Here is a 12,299-nt window from a genome sequence, read left to right on the forward strand (position 1 = left end):
GATATACTGCTTTTTTAAATATATAAAAAAATTAAGTAGTGCCGCAGCTCATGAATTCCTCAAGCTTATTCGACTCACCCTTTTCTTCAATTATTTTGTGTTCTGTGGTAAGATTTTTCATCAAAGTGATGAGTCCGCGATGGTGTGTAGCCTTTCTGGTATTCTAACTGAAATTTTTGTTAACAACATGGAGAAAACCTTCTTCAAAAATAATTTGCCAGTCACAGGTAAAATTGTTATTTACCGTAGATACGTGGACGACATTGTGATCGTGTACCGTGTTTGTGAACAGGATATTTTGAGTATCGCAAAGGCTTTGAACCAAGTGTATCCTGAAATTTGATTCACTGCTGCATTGCAGAGTAATGAGAGTCTCAGCTGTCTAGATGCGAAAGAGGGTGCCTCACTTACGTTAGATATCTATCGTAAATCAACAGACACTGATATTATTATCAGTATTACTCCAATTATGCACTGGCACACATGCGTGCATATTTTCATTCTATGTACAATAGATTACTCAAGTTAGATCTCAGCACTGACTGCATATATAAGGAAAATGATATTATCATGCTGGTAGGTCATGCCAACGGTTATTCCAATTTATGCGTGTCAATGGAAAAAAAGTCTTCGGTGAAATAGATCTTCAGCATAATGTAGTCTCATAGAAGCCACTTTATGCTTCTATACCTTACTCAGGACCATATAGTGAGACCAAAGCGCGCGCTTGAGTGCTTTTAGGGAAGAGAAATTGGAGATTAGCTTCTGTACGCGGAAAAAATTGGGTGTTTTGTTGTGAAATTCTGTTGATGACAAACCAAATAAATATAACAGCTGAGGCGTCTACAAAAATTAATGTGGTTCCCGCGATTCAGTTTACATGGCTCAAATTGATAGGAACTTTGTCAGTGGGTTTCGTGAGCACAGTTGTAAGAATAATTTTGCAATTGACTGCTATTTATCACAGTGAGGGACATTAGGACACGCCCATCTCCCTCCAATATTTCAACAAAGGCTTAATCAGTCTTATATCAAACAATTAAATATTATATGCGGAGATAGGAAATCACGGGAACAACTGAAGTAGCGCATCACTTCACTGCAATTTGCATTTATTGTAACACTTGATAACTTACCAAGAAAATGTCGCGTGTTACACTTCACAAATAATAGTACTAGAACAATAATAAACACCTGATTCAGTTTTCTGCACTTTAAAGCTCAACAGACGAACAAAATTTAAGTTCTCCATTCATATAAATATGCGCGTAGGCGCGTTAAAGAATTGGCTATGAATTAGTCACTTATAACTTCAAGGCAGACACACTCCATTTAAAGGGAAAATAATTAGCAAGTTTACACATTGACTAGAACATTAAGGTGAATAACAGGAAAGTGCACCGTCCACAACACCTTACGGCGACAGTTAACCTCCAATACGTTCCTTTCATAAGCACGATTAAAAACTGGTGGAAAAACACTAAGGAAATTGCAAATCTATACTCAAAGGAGCCGCACTCCATCTAAACACCCGAAAAATGGCAACTTAATGGCTACCTACAGTAGCAAATTAAGAATAGCATGCTTATAGATTGACTAGAATAAAGGAATAAATAACACATACACGGCTTCTGACGGCCGACAAACTGTGTTGGGCTATTGAGCAGTGATTAATTTAAGCTAGCCACAACGTACGCTAACCAGGTTAGCGGCGTATTTAAAGAGAAGCGTCGAGCAACAACCCTGGTCAGAAGGTAATGGGACCAGTACTAATTTACAACCAACTACAGCATTAAAATCAACTGATGACAGGTTGACTATTACCAGTGCGGCGTACGATGGACAATCAGTAGACTGAACACTCAGCTGAAACCCAAGTATAATGCTGAGGGACGAAACTCCCAGCCCAAAGCATGTTTCGTGCAAACACCTAGTTTGAGAACAAAACAACAGGATGATATTTCAGCTTGCAGTACAAATGCCAGAGCCCAAATATAGCCTTAGCCCAAGGCAGACGTGCCAACACTTCCGTTCATACCCCAGAATCGACTAGCGCAACATAAATCATTGACAAATTTCAGATAATATTTTAAAACAACATACTTAAATACCTTTGTTTACAACAAGCCTTAATTAGTTAACAGGTTAGGCTCTGTTATTGACGTCACGCAAATAAGGTAGGAAGTTAAGGTCTACAATTCTAGTTTGCCATTTAACACTCCTCGTGACGAGGAAAGAAAGAAGCCAGCTAATTAATTGAAAGTCACTACCTGGATTCGGTATTTGACGACGCTCTTAAAATCAGCAGACAAAGGTGAGAGTCAAGTTTGCTCTACCAAGCAGCACATGCAGAACACGTATGGTGGTGGTTAGTGTTTAACGTCCCGTCGACAACGAGGTCATTAGAGACGGAGCGCAAGCTCGGGTTAGGGAAGGATTGGGAAGGAAATCGGCCGTGCCCTTTCAAAGGAACCATCCCGGCATTTTCCTGAAACGATTTAGGGAAATCACGGAAAACCTAAATCAGGATGGCCGGAGACGGGATTGAACCATCGTCCTCCCGAATGCGAGTCCAGTGGCAGAACACGAGCATAAGGTGAGCATTAAATAAACTGCTCCTTGTTCAATCATTTACACACCGACGAAACAAATAATCTTCGCCGAATTACTGCAGACGCCGGAATCCTCAGTTGCTTGTAAATGACGCAAATAATGGTCAAAACGTCTTACTTTAAGTCCGATGACATCGGTAGGATAGGAGTTTCAACGGACAACCAGGCCTCATCCCCTTAGATCCACCTGCGACCGACACAGTAACACTGGCTGCTATCACGGCTTTAACGATGCATCACACCTGACACGGGTCACGCCAAACCATCAACAAACGGCGTGGCCTCCTGTACGCTCCCAGCCGTCCGCAATCACAGTTACTCCTCCCGACGGACGCCCTCCGGCAAACACGGCAACCAGCCGGCCGCACCTAGAGCCTGTAGCCGTAGCTAGAGAGCCTGAATAAGGAGAGATTGGCCAACCGGACGATACGGCGGCCATTTTTCTGCAAACTGCGGGCGGGACTTTTGAATGGCCAATAGTGGAGCAGTGGAGTACACACTCACCGAATCAAAAGCAAAAGACAATACGGCAAAATCATTCGTTAAATGCCTTTGTTTATAAGAATAATAATTTTCACACAGCCAATTTACAGGCCTGTTTTCAAATTTAACTGTGTATATTGCAAGTTGTTTTATATGTAGTAAAAAGCAAAAACGACTTACTTCGCATAGATAAGAGTACTTGGCTGGTTTCCACGAGGCTCCTGTTTGATTTATGTCAGCCCTGTTGACTGCGACTGCCCACTGCTTTCGTCTTTCTTCATTGCGTGGCAATGCTAACATGCGAAATCCACCTTCGCCTCTATTGGAACAACCAAATGCAGCACAACATGGCATCGTTTACGAACGTCTGCAGAACGAATTACAGATGTCAAAAACAAATCTGTAGAATTACTAACATGTTCACTTCAAACATGTAGGCCTACCGACTTCATCACAAAACGCTTCATTATTTCAACTCGTATTTAAGATCGCAAACGCTAATTACGTACTAAAAACGATATACAACTAAATGGAACATGCATGTACAACGCGTAACAAGTCTATCAATAATTCAAATACTTTTAATCGTTTCCAAAAGTCCTCAGAACTTCAATTCAACTCAAAAGCACGGCGAACATAGGAAGCGCGAGAGACGTTTGGCGCTATTTTTCTGCCAAAGCTAATCAACCAATCACGAACAACTTCACCTTTGGCCACTCTCTCTGTATACAGGCTCTCTAGCCGCAGCAACGTCACAGCGCCCTCTGCCCAGGGTAAGGAAACAGCAGAGCCCGAAGCAGGAATTTCAAAAGGAACGCGCTACAGACAAGGAGGAAACGCAGAGAACCAACCGTGACATTTCGTCACGGTTCAGACACCTTATGTTTCCGACGGGTAGACGACTGCAGATACGACATGCTGAGCGTAAACGGCGTGAGCTGGATATGTTACAGGAATTACAAGTCTTTATACGACAGTCGGCCGGAGTGGCCGAGCAGTTCTAGGCGCTACAGTCTGGAGCCGCGCGACCGCTACGGTCGAAGGTTCCAATCCTGCCTCGGGCATGGATGTTTGTGATGTCCTTAATTTAGTTAGGTTTAAGTAGTTCTAAGTTCTAGGGGACTGATGACCTCAGAAGTTAAGTCCCATAGTGCCTAGAGCCATTTGAACCTTTATACGACAATCATGCAACGCATCTTTGAATGAAAAGCTGTCTTCTAGAAGCAAGTTCTTCTTTAAAATATTCAGTGAACTACTGGGTCTATATTCAAGAGGTTTCCCGCATGTACTATCCCATTCTTAATATCTGTCTCCATGTGGCTGTTTCCCAACACTTTCGTTCTTTTCATTTCGAGGGGGTTCGAGTCCCCGGCATCAGTGACGTCTAATATTATAGTTAATGCTCACGTGCCGAATAGGTTGCTGTTGCTGTTTAGCTTTGGAAATTACTGTACGCGCTCTATATTTCTTTGCGTTCCTATGGTCTTTTATTATTACATTATTGATTGTACCTTTTAACGAGTTTTTCTTTGCACGCTCTCCCTCAACTAATGTTGCTGGGGTTTGAGTCCTTGTCCCGTCTTACGATTGCTTTTATTATTTCGAATTTATTGTACCTCATTACTGTGTTTTCTTTCATTTTTTATATTTACGTAATTTTGTATGAAATTTGGAATAGCTGTAACTGTTCTGGAGTTTTTAGCCTGTTTATCTGTCATTTTACATGTTTATGTTTTTTATCGATGGTATTTTCTATATGACTGTAAACTCTTACTCTTCGTTCGTTTTATTATTCATATTTTGTAGTTCTGTATACTACATCTATTACGATAATAATAAAATTCTGCTTTTACCTCTAGATGGCACTACTTTTGTATTCATCACCGCCCTCTGGTGGCTTAAACTGTCTTTCTGGTTATTGCTTTATAGTTAGCCAGTTGGTCTGCCATGTGTCAGTTAACGGGCGAGTTGTGGCGCCCTGGAAATATTATATCTTCGGAGTTGGGGCGGCTGCACAGGAGCCTCGTCAAAGCCGCGGCCCGGCAGCGACCACGTGGTGCTAAACGTTAGCTTAGCAACCGCGTGATGCCGCACAACGGCCGGTCCAGCCGCGTGGCTGGGAATTCCGCTGTGACGAGGGCGGTGTTGATGAAGGAGACACGCTGGGAGTGCCAAAGATGGCGGACTTTGTGAAAGCATCATGGCAGACATTTCACAGTTCATATGGAAATTAATAGTAGCCAGCTGAATGATGATACTTCAAAAAGAAACATGTACATTACCATTATTTGCACGACGATTCTGATGGTGTAATCAGATTTTCAGTATCTTTAAAGTTTAGTATCTGACTGTAAATTGTACAAGTAACACGCAAAAAAATGGTTCAAATGGCTCTGAGCACTATGGGACTTAACTGCTGAGGTCATCAGTCCCCTAGAACTTAGAACTACTTAAACCTAACTAACCTAAGGACATCACACACATCCATGCCCGAGGCAGGATTCGAACCTGCGACCGTACCGGTCACGCGAGTAACACGCAGCTACGAATTTCCAACATATAAACGCTTCATCCGATTTTGTCGAGCGTCGTGTCTTTAGAAACTATTAGTGTAAACCTAAATTGGTATGAATTACAGGTATGTAACTTGAATAGTACATGAGTTATTGGAGGTCAAAGAGGCCGATTGCTATCTATCGCGTCAGGCCATAAGTACTCCACAGTGACACAAAGAAATGGCAGCAGCATGCTTATAAATATATTTATTCGCCTATGTCTTTGTTTATATCCGATATATACTATTCATGAAGGAATTGGTTAAATATTTACTGTGTGTTAGAAAGCACAGAGACATTAGTCTCCTGGCCTACCTTTTGCTTCTTTTCTTTTGATATATGTCTATTTAATTGTTTATGTATTTCAATAATGTGTGTCAGAGCGTGTTTATGGTCCAGCCGTAGGAATATTTATTTAATTTCTAGTATTTAAATGTAAATCCAGTATTTCGAATATATTTCATTATGTTTGTGACTGTGCGTTGGCATGAAGTCATGGCGCGAGCGCTCTAACCAATCACAGCGATCGTGAGTGGGGAGACTGGATGGAAGCGAGTTTCCGGAGAGGACACGGAACAGTTCTGAGAGTACGGCACTGGACACGGGAAGTGCTGGACGCGACGGCGCGACGGACGCACAGTCGCGAGAGGGAGAGTGTGGAGCGCTTTGCGCGCGGTCGCGGCAGATAGGAATATTTCGTAGTGCTGACTTGTGCACTTGTGAGATTTCCGTGGCTTCTACAGTGAAGACGTAGTGTGCGTTTCGAAGTGAGTATCTCGCGAGCTTTGTTGTTGTTCGTAACTAATTACGTGCAGTAGGAATCTATTGTTTCCCTGTTACTCAACTTATGTTTTAGTTAATTGCTGGACCATCGACACCAATCAGTGTTTTGCAGAAATATACGGCATTCTCAAAAGTACTTCTGCTCTCCTACTCATCATTTAAAGTCGTTAAAATAGTACCTGCAGATTTTACATAATTGCAATCTTTCATTTATAAATTTCTATATTAATTCGCAGTTTCGCCGGCCGAAGTGGCCGTGCGGTTAAAGGCGCTGCAGTCTGGAACCGCAAGACCGCTACGGTCGCAGGTTCGAATCCTGCCTCGGGCATGGATGTTTGTGATGTCCTTAGGTTAGTTAGGTTTAACTAGTTCTAAGTTCTAGGGGACTAATGACCTCGGCAGTTGAGTCCCATAGTGCTCAGAGCCATTTTAGCCAATTCGCAGTTTCCTTGTGATAAGAACCTTCGACCATTCGATTCATGTGTGTATTCATATTGTATACTATAGACTCAGCAATATTTGGCTTGTAATGCGGCACGTACGTATCCCAGCGCCTAGACAACGAAACTAGCCAAAACCTTTAATATTACAACGTTGAGTCAGAGGGTGCGTAGTTATTTGAAAGCCCGCACATGACAACTTTGTTTGATACAAACCGTCTTCATCCGTATCTGATCACCAAGATATTCATGTTGTGCATTCGAGTTATTGAGTTATGAGGATGCTTGTAGTTTTATACTCTTGTGTATTCTTTGTACACTTACATTTTCTGTTGTTTGCTATGCCTTTCTGGTTTACATGCAATCTGAGAATGGGTTCTTCTCGAAACGCGTCAAATAATGGCACTGGTTTATCAGCTGGTGGCTTCTTATTTAGTGAACAATACAGCAACTGTGAAATACTTTTAGTAGTAGTAGTAGTAGCTTTATTCATCCACAGATCTCTTTTTACAAGGATGTAGGACATGTCAACGTATTTACAAGTTTAGATCAATTTAAAACAAGCTAATTCGTATACACACATTTACAGACTTCTAGTTAGGGACAATCATTGGATTTACTCCTGGTATGCAATACTTCTTTTACAAGTAACTAATTAAATAATGTAATGCCACACTGGTCACTCATATCTCACTATCAGTCACTGCACACACTATACACACATTGTTTCACAACATTTCACTCACTACACACACAAACACACACACACACACACACACACACACACACTGGTGATCTCTGGACCATTTTCTGTACCGCATTTTCCCATTTGCTATCCTGAAAACTGAGTCAGCACCTTTCTATAATGAGTGAAATGTTGAGCTCAAAAAGAGGAAGAGATATTAGTATTGTGCTCTGTATAGCTTGGGGGTAACTTTTTCTAGAAAAGTAAAAAAAGAAAAACATAGTGTGAAGGTGTTATGTGGAATGTTGGATGTTTTGTAATGCCAAACCTCTACTCTGTTTTATCTAAGTAATCCTTCAATGTATAAAATGTATTGCATAAGAGGAGCTTTTTAGCTGCCTTTTTAAATAAGAATACTTTGCAATTTCTGTAATCTTCTTTGGTTATTTATTGTACAATTTTATTCCTTGGTAGAAAATTCTGTTTTGAGTTTTGTGTTCATTTTTTCTTGGTAAATGTGAGCTATTGTTCCATGATTTGTGCAGTGATTACCAATGTTATTTGTGATGTGTTCAACTGACCAGTAAATGTATTCTCTAGGAGCAGTTAAAAATCCCCAGTGTTTTAAATAGGTCTTTATAATTGAAACGTCCCCTTAGAAAAATTATACATGACTGCTTAAACTGACACACAATATTTTTAGCGCAACGCAATCTGACTTTCAATAATCCTTACAAAAGAATGGCCCTGACTAACATTAACATATACCTTTCACAAATCACTTACCTCACAAAAATCTTCGTTACTCGAACTACTACAAAACAGCGAGCGCCACTACTGCCAGCTAAATAAAAGATTCAAACTATGGAAGGCACTAACTACTGATAGGCATAGTTAGCAAATGAAAGATTTTAATAGAGAACAAACAATGTATTTACCTTAATAGTGTTGAAAAATCATAATATACATAGCAGTTCATGACATCCAGTCTTACAAATTTCAAAACTCCGCCATTTGTCTCCCCACATCCACCACTGCTGGCGGCTCACCTCCAACTGCGCAACGCTATGCGCTGTTCGCATCCAGCTGCCCAACACTACAATGGCAGACAACAATGCAAACTAGCCACAGACTGCACACAGCACAGCCAGTAATTTTCATACAGAGCGCTACGTAACGTTGCCAATAAGAAAACATAAACAGCCTACTTACATAATCAGCTCGACTACTATTTTTGATTATCATTCTTATGGCTCTTTTCTGGAATTTGAATATTATGTTCATATTTTGTGCATCTGTTCCCCAAAAAAGAATGCCATAGCTAAGAATTGAGTGTACATATGAATAGTATGTAACTAAAAGACGCTGCATGTTACACACTGAGGATAGGATTCTAAGGGCGTAACATGCTGATGACATTCTGTTTGCAAGTACCTTTGTGTGTTCACACCACTTCAACTGAGAATAATTCATTCCTAGAAATTTTACATTTGTTACACAGTCTGTAGAGGTACCATCTACCTTTAATTTAACGTTGTCATTTTTACTCTTCAAACTGAAATTCATGGCATTAGTTTTTTTTGTTTTCAGTGTCACTTTATTGCTTATTGGCCAACCGTAAACTTCCTTGAGAGTTTATTGATGTGCATCTGGGTACTCACCGTAAGATGACGAACAGTTGATCCGTTGAAATATTGTGTCAAGATGACTACATTAGCCGGCTGCATTCCCGAGAAGAGTGTCGTCAGGCATCGTTTCAGTCAGTTGTTTTATGTTAATCAACCAGATGCATTCTTTTCACAATGAGGCACTACACATTCTCACAAGTTTAGGGTTTTTCAGTGTGAGTGTCCTCCCAGATCACGTTCAGGGAGAGGTCACTGCTTAGCATGGAGAGAGATCTCTGCAAGACGCTGCAACTCAGCTAAAATGTTACAAACAGACCACTAAAGCGAGGCCAGTTTTATCGTCTGGAGCATTATTATGTTACACATCACGTTGAAAGGGACTGAATCGCAAATTCCAAACATCCCATGCAGATGCTGATTGTCCCTGAATTCTCTTATTTGTCTTATTTCCAAAATAGCTCATTTGAGAAGGACTCAGCCAGTTACTTACCCTGTTATCCCACGTCCACCGTAATTTACACCCAATTTTATACTAATTCCATTCCTTCTTACACTTTTCCCCCCATTCTTTGTCCTCGCCATTTCTACTAGCATTTCCAACTTACGCTGCAGCTGCGGTGGTCTCTCCGGTGTTTCGTGTAGTATATCCGCATCCATCAAATTTATCCAGGTTCTCAATTACATAGTCCATTCCATAATCACAATCACCTGGACTGCTCATGTTTACCATAACACGACAATCACCTTCGCCAGGTAACATATCACGAGCCTCGCCAGCATTTCCATCATCAGCACCGGTTTCAAATGGTTCAGATGGCTCTGAGCACTATGGGACTTAACTTCTGAGGTCATCAGTCCCCTAGAACTTAGAACTACTTAAACCTAACTAACCAAAGGACATCACACACATCCATGCCCGAGGCAGGATTCGAACCTGCGACCGTAGCGGCTGCGCGGTTCCAGACTGAAGCGTCTAGAACCGGCACCGGTTTCAATTCTTTAACCATCACCACGTCAAATGGACAATGTCGCAGGCCTCGCACACCCACCAATTCCTGGACCACCAATATTAGGACCGCAGTACCTACAACTGGACAACATCCACAATTATGACACTCACTGCTGCATTCTTCTTCTTTTTCCTCTTCTCCTTCTTCTTTTCTACTTCATGGTTTAGGCATTCTTGCTGTTCCGGCTTTACAGTTGCCTCCAGCGTGTCCTGGGTCACCATCGATCTCTTTTCCCCTCCGGTTGCAATCGAGTGCTGTCCTGCGAAGTTTGGTACTTTCCATTCTTTGTAAGCTATCGGTCCATTTCTGTCTGTTATTAATATTTTATTACGTGCTGGTTCTGTATTTAGACCTTCCCTAATCATAAAAAATGCATCCTTGTGCAGCCTTTAACACAGCTTATGAACCTCATTTCTGTCGACTGAATTTCACACAGCTGTTTTTGAGTCGGCGTCAGGCTCCGGTACAATAAAGCACTGTATGTAAAGCTATCACATTATAAAATTTCATCTTTCTTAACCTTATTTCTAAAAGATCTGTGAATAGTCCTACGAACAGCTTGAAATTTGCTGCCTTTTTACTCAACTTATGTTGCAGCCAAGATATTTAAAATCCGATATTTTCTCTAAAACGGTGTTTCCTAGGATAATTTTTGATCTGACTGCATCTTTTCCATAATTTTAGTTTTATTAACTGATTTTTACGTTACATTATTTACATAGATTATTTAAGAGACACAGATTCCTGTAACTGTGTGCCATTCATCTGAATCATTATATTTCTATTGTCTGTAAAAAGAAGAGTGTTCTATTAGACACAGTTTGGTAATATAGTTCCTGGATTTATTAACAGTTTTCATTTCTTTAAAACGTGGTCAGTATATGTATTAAAAGGAGTGGATGATAAACTACACCCTTTTCTAAGTCCTGCATTTGCTAGAATCCCTTCACTTCTTTGATTCCTGTGTCTACGACAAAATTTGTTTTTCTTTAGAGTTTCTCATTATCAGAATTAGGTGTGGTGGATAGCCCTTATTTTCTGGTACTTTTATTTCATTCGATTTATCCTGTCAAACACTTTCTCATGATCTATAAAAGCATGATGTTTTTTTTTTTTTTCAGGATATCCATTTTAGATGACGAACTGCGACTGTGTTCTCAATTGGCGATTTATCTGACAATAAATATGCAACTAGTTGCTGTTTTACGATTTATTCAACCATATCATGTTTTCGAGCCACTGCAGGCTCATCATCAGATGGAGGTGTTACAAGAGCATTGTGTTGTGGACCAAGTGGAGATAGATGCAGTGCTAGTGCTGTGTTGGTGGAAACGACGGAAATTTAATGATTGATGACGAAACGCTTAGGAACCCGAAAGTTTTTTATGTCTTAGGTACTTACAGTGCACTGCCTTGTGGCGTCCATAACAGATCTTTTCCTATATCGTTCATTATTAAGCTATATACACAATTATACACGGTATTTAGCTGCACTTGGTTTTACACTGATTCACAGAAAGTAAACACTGCACGTTTTTACAAAGAATATGGATATGTTAGCTATTACACTTTACTACATCATGGTCTTTGGCAAGAGATACTTTGTATTATAGTACAAGTATTACTAGTACAGATATTACATTTCAGTAAAATTTGCTAGTTGCAGGAGTGTTTTTATATTGGGAGCAAAATTTTTAATATTGACTAACAGTTATACAGAAGATAAACAAACAGAGTGGAATATTTAATACATAATTAGGAACTATTTGTATGCTGCAGAATACCATAGGTGTTACATGACAAGCAGTCAGACCCTGGTAGCTGAGTGGTCAGCGCAACGGAATGTCATGCCTAGCGGCCCGGGTTCTGAGGTTTTCTCCGCTCAGGGACTGGCTGTTATGTTGTCCTTCTCATCATCATTTCACCCCCATCGATACGCAAGTCGCCGAAGTGGCGTCAACTCGAAAGTCTTGCAGCAGGCGAACGGTCTACCCGACGGGAGGCCATAGCCACACGGCATTTTCATTTTCCATGACAAGCAGAACAAGATTTATGTAGGAAAATGAATATGTGTTATTATTGTCATTTTTGTTGTTTTTGTGC

This window comes from Schistocerca nitens, chromosome 7, assembly GCF_023898315.1.
Source record: "Schistocerca nitens isolate TAMUIC-IGC-003100 chromosome 7, iqSchNite1.1, whole genome shotgun sequence".
Taxonomy (NCBI): Eukaryota; Metazoa; Arthropoda; class Insecta; order Orthoptera; family Acrididae; genus Schistocerca; species Schistocerca nitens.